Source organism: Sciurus carolinensis, chromosome 11, assembly GCF_902686445.1.
Source record: "Sciurus carolinensis chromosome 11, mSciCar1.2, whole genome shotgun sequence".
NCBI classification, from domain to species: domain Eukaryota; kingdom Metazoa; phylum Chordata; class Mammalia; order Rodentia; family Sciuridae; genus Sciurus; species Sciurus carolinensis.
The window spans coordinates 8,824,219-8,830,218 of NC_062223.1; positions in this window are offsets into that span (position 1 = coordinate 8,824,219).

Below are 6,000 nucleotides of genomic sequence, written 5' to 3' on the forward strand. Positions count from 1 at the left end.
CACCCCAGTCCTGAAAAGAAGAAAAGAAAGAAAAAGAAAATCAAGATGCTTTAATATTTAAGTAAATGAAAGAGTTTTCACATGATGAATGAAAGTTCACATAAAGCCTGCATGGTGACTTATTCACAGTTTCTCTTTCCTGCCCTTGCTTCTAGTCTTTCTTCCCCATCCCTGCTGTTGTCTCTGGTCTCCATCTTCTTCTTTGTTGACTACTTCTCATCATCACCTACCTCCTGAGATCTCTTCCCTTCAATCCTTCTCTCCGCCACTCTGCCTCCTGCCCATCTCCGGTTCATCTTCTCCCGCTCCCTTTTCCTGACTGCACTGCCTGCCCAGTCCCTTCTGTAACCTTCTTCTTGGTGCACTTAATTGTATGCGCTCTAGTTTCATTACATCATCGTTTCCTGAACACCTCCCTTCACCCACTTCTGCTAGACTACAAGTTACTTGTTGGCAGGAACCACACCACATTTGTATCCCTCAAAGAATCTTATAAGTATTACATTCTGTGTCAACCCTATGAGGAGAAAAAACTGGCTATTGGATGGGGTGATTTTGTCCTTTAAGTGATGGAATAGACTCTGAAAGTAGAATCTGAATGGATCAGTAATAAAAGGAAGCCAGCAATACCCTGCAGATTCTCATATCATTGAATATGGATGGCATGTGAAATTCTTTTTTCTTTTCTTTTTTTATTTTTTGGTATTGGGAATTGAACCCAGGGGCCCTCCACCACTAAGCCACATCCCCAACCCTTTTTTGTATTTTGTTTAGAGATAGGGTCTCACTGAGTTATTTAGGGCCTCACTAAGTTGCTGAGGCTGGCTTTGAACTCGAAATCCTCCTGCTTCAGCCTCCCGAGCCACTGGGATTACAGGCATGGACTACTGTGCCCATATTGTGAAATTCTTATAAATTGCACCATACCTGGTTGACTCTTTCCATGGACCATGAATGAGACTTCAGCCTTCCTTGGCCCAGTGCCTCTGTTGCTGTCTATGCCAGGCATATGGCCCTTCTTTGTGCAGTCCCTCCTCTCCTGAGTCAGGGGTTGACTTTGACTGTTGGGGCAGCTGCACCAGCATCTGGGATCCACCTGCTCCTTCAGCGACCGCCTTGGCTCTGCCTTGGGGAAAGGCCACCCTCACTTCTAATTTCTAAAAGGGTGGGACTTCCCACCCTGCCACAGACTGAGACTGAAAGATGCAGAGCCTCGGGCCTCTGCTATACCTGTGCTTGCCCAGGGGAGGTTTCTTGCACCCTGGGGTGTTAGGGTCTGCTTGAAATCTTGTGCTTGTTGGCTGTGTGTTGGTGAGGTAGTTAGGCACTACCGAAGCCACATCCTCAAAAGGTCAGTCACCTCAGCACTTAGATCTCTGCCCAGACTGCCCAGTAGTTCTGGTCTTTGGGGGGTTTTTTGTTCCTAAATAAATATTTTTAGTTATAGATGGTGTTGAGGATTTATGTGGTGCTGAGGATCGAATCCAAGGCCTCACACATGCTAGGCAGGCATGCTAACTCTGAGTCACAACCCCAGGCCTGGTCTTTGTTCATCTGCAAGGGCATTTGTTACCTTTGGTCAGCTTCTGCTAAGACTGGCATTCTTCACCTGCTTTGTGAGGGTGCTTACCTGCTTTTGGGTCATTAGCCCGGTCCCTTAACCTGTCAGAAGCTCCACTTTTTCTTTAATAAAACAGAGATAATTGGGCTGGGGAGATAGCTCAGTTGGTAGAGTGCTCACAAGCACAAAGCCCTGGGTTCAATCCCCAGCACCGAAAAAAAAAAAAAAAAAAAAAAACAGAGATAATGACTCTTGGCTTGTTTCCTCCAAGGATTGTTGTGGAATCAAATGGACTACGGCATGATTGTGCTTTGGAAACTGGAAAGGAATGCTGGTTCACCTATTTTTTAAATTATTTTACCTTATTGGGGTAAGAACATTTAACTTGAGATCTACCCTCTTTAAAAAATGGAGGTTTTTTTTGTTGTTGTTTTTTGTTTTTTAATATTTTTATAGTGCTGGGGATCAAACCAGGACCTCTCTCATGCTAGGCAAGTGCTCTTCCACTAAACTATACCCCCAGCCCTTAAACTTAAAATGTATAGTACATTCTCCTGTTTCTTTTTTTCCCACATGAAGGATCTGAGTACTTACTGAATACCTTGTGCCCAATATTAAGTACTTGGATGGAGAAAGATTTGAAAAATTAGGAGACTTACTTCTCACCCTGGAAGAGTTCATGTTACAGAAAGACACTGTGAAGATGTGACACACTTGGAGAAAAATCATCAGTACAAATTAATCACTGGAAGGTAATGTAGCCAGGAAGAAGTGAACATAGAATTGCTGCTGGACATAAGCCCCATGGGGCAGGAAGTTTGTTGGTCAGTGCCCCCCCCCCCCCAGTGCCTATAACAATGCCAGGCAGACTGGCACTTCTTTCCTTTATGTTCATGAATAAAGTAGTTCAGTGGCACTTTTGAAAGAGGGAGGAGTGTAAAGGCTGGGGCTTTGGATCCTTGCAGGGGTGTTTGGTTTTGCTAGATGAAGAGAGGCACCTATTTCCTAGAGCAGAGGGTTGATGCAGTAGGAATTCCTCCTGGGAAACTGTGCTATAGCTGTTATTGCAGCTGGAATAGAGGTGAAAGCAACTACCACTCTAACCAAGCCAGAAGGTGAGTGCAAGGATCTTAGGCCAAGTTCTTGCTCTCTTTTTATTCCAGCTTCTGGCATGATCTTTGTGCTCTGCTTCTCTCTGCTGTCTCCAGTTTCAGGATATCAGCTTCAGAGTCCACATCGGAGCAGGGCTTTTGATGTGGTAGTACAGACTAACATCTCCAGTCAGCTTTTCCTCAAAATGCCTCTCTAATTATACTGTTCATTATATTTCAACTGTATAATTTTAAATGACAATCTTTTTTTTTTCTTTTTTCCAAAATGCTTGTTAAGTATTTAAACTCTGAGATGTACTAAATCTTTACTTTCTTTCTGATTAGATCTATTTTATCACCTGCCCCCGCCACCCGCCGCCAGGGGACTGCAAGTCAGTATTGACTGCATTTAAGGTGAGGTTTCCATATTCTGGTTTTTGCAATTATACTTGACTTCCCACAGCTTGGAGTTTGTGTTTGGATTCAGTCATAATTATCAGATCTACTTCTATGGTTGATCTAATTATCTTATTGGTGAACTGCATATCCTTATCCTTCAACTCCTGCATAATTTCACCAGTATAAGAAATGTTGGAGACCCTACTTCTATACCTTACTCCTTTGTTTTTGGAACTGATTACAAAATTTACCCATCTATGTTTCTTTTGTACATATGTTTCTTTTTTTTGGCAGAACTAGAGATTGAACCCAGAGCCTTAACAGGTGCTCTGCTATTCCCCCAGCCTTCGCATTTATGGTTCTAATGCATGTTTCCATGGGTGAACAGTTATGCTTAACATAAATGTGAGTATTTTCTATAATATACATTAGTCTTTTCCATTTCATTCCAGTGTTTAGTACACAGGCAGTATTTCCTACAATTCATGTTTGTATTAGCAAATTCAGAAAAGTGGGCAAATAGAATTTGCAGTACCGATTTGGTAGAAGATAGAGAATCTGCAGTGACTTCTCAGTCTGCATCATTCCTCTTGGAGGGACCATGGTTCTTTCTAATATGCATTTAAGTTGCCCTTTAACATACAGGTATCTTAATGTGGATACTACTGATAGCAAAACAATGCCACTAATTTTCATTGCTTTGTCTTTGTTCTCTGGTGTACCTCGATTAAACCTGCCTGCCACTGTCTCCCACTTGATTGGATCTTTAATGACATCATCAATCACAAGATGTATGTCAATTTCTGAGCACATGCTGAAACCTCAAGATTTAAAATATAAAATGTGCAATGTTCATAGCAGCTCAATTCACAATAGCTAGATTGTGGAACCAATGGAGATGCCCTTCAATTGACAAATGGATAAAGAAACTGTGGTATAGATACACAATGGAATGTTACTCAGTCATAAAGAAGAATAAAATTATGGCATTTGCTGGTAAATGGATGAAGTTGGAAAATATCATGCTAAGTGAAATAGGCCAAGACCAAAAAACCAAAGGCCGAATGTTTTCTCTGATATGTGCATGACAATATATAACGGGGGTGGGGGTTATCAAGGGGAAGAGAAGAATGAAGGAATTTTCGATGGTGTAGAGGAAAATGGGGTGGGAGGGGGTGGAGGACAGAAAGATAGTAGAATGAAACAGACAGTATTACACTATGTATATGTATGATTACATGAATGGTGTGAATCTACATTGTGTACAACCATAGAAATGAAAAGTTGTACCCCATTTGTATACAATGAATCAAAATGCAGTCTGTAAAAATAAAAAAGATTTTATTAAAAAAATAATAAAATAAAAAAATAAAATATAAGATGTGAATCTAGCCTTCAAGGAGTATACAGTTTGTTTGGAGAGAGAAGCTAAAACAAAGAGCAACCACTTTGAAAATACCACCTTCATATTAACCAAGGAAGCCAAAGATAGCAGGGCAAAGTTGGAGAGGGAAAAAATAGAGACAGTTCCTGCCCAGCTTCAGAAGGACCTGGAGCAATGCTCTTGATCCCCAGGATTTCCTGGTGGGAGTATTAAGTACTTGGTGCTGCACTAACTTCTCCCAGAGAGTATCTTCTGGTCCTCATCTATTAAAGGGATATAGCTCTGAATCACAGAATCCGGAGCCAACTTGGAGAACAGTGATTACTTAATTCAACCTGCTTATTTTAAAAACCAGCAATCTGAGATGACCCAGAGATGTTAAGCATCTTAGACAAGATCATGCAGCTAACTTAATAATGAAATTGGAACCATAAATCATGTCAGTTTTGTGTTTTTGTTTTTATTTATTTTGTGGTGCTATGGGTTAAACCCAGGGCTTCATGCCACACAAATGTTCTTCCCATGAGCTACAACCCCAACTCAATTTTGTTTTGGGGGGTGCAATACTGGTGATTGAACTCAGGGACACTCAAGCACTGAGCCACATCCCCAGCCCTATTTTTTAGAGACAGGGTCTCACTGAGTTGCTTATTACCTCACTTTTGCTGAGGCTGGCTTTGAACTCATGATACTCCTGCCTCAGGCTCCTGAGCCATTGGGATTACAGGCATGTGCCACCATGCTCGGTTCCCTATCCCTTTATAAAATTTTACTTTCAGATGGGATCTCACTAAGTTGCACAGGCTGGCCTCAAACTCGGTATCCTTCTGCCTCAGCCTCCCACCTGTGTGTGGGAGGTATGTGCCACCCCACCTGGTATAAGCTATGTCTTCTAATAGCTAGTCCTATGTGCTTTCTGTGCTCTTCAAGTTGATGGAATTTTCTCACAATTGGAGCAAATGTTTATTCACTCATTCATTCCCCAGAAAGCGTACCAGCCTGTGTGGGGCACTGAGCTTGGCACTGGGTTTGCATCATGAGGCCACATTGTCAGGGGGCAAGTCAGGTGACCAAAGAAATTAGTCTCCCAACTGAGACCCTTGGATAAAGGGAATGGGAATGAGTCTAATGATAATGGTATGTGGTGTGTGTGTGCATCAGATACAAAGCAAGATGCCAAAATGGACGTCAGGTCTACATAGGATCCATACACAGTCTGCACAGGAGAGTGTGAGGGCACAAAGGTGGGAGGGGCCAGGTCTGCTGTGGGGGAATGCAGGGAAGGCTTCCTGGAGGAGGAATTGCTTGAGCTGTCTTAAAAATGACTGGTCACCAGGAAGAGACAGGGGAAGGGCACTTTCTGTCCCTGGTGTGCTCTGGATGCAGCAGGAGGCCAGTGACAGACAGGAGAGCTGAGCCTGCAGGGAGGAGGAGGTTTTCTATCTGAGGGACCACTCCCACCACATTTGGCAAGAGACTGGGCTTTGTGTTTTGTAGGAGATGGGTATTGGGTCACCCAGGCACCAGGTGTTTCTGGAGGGTCTGTGTAGCGTACTGTCATGGGC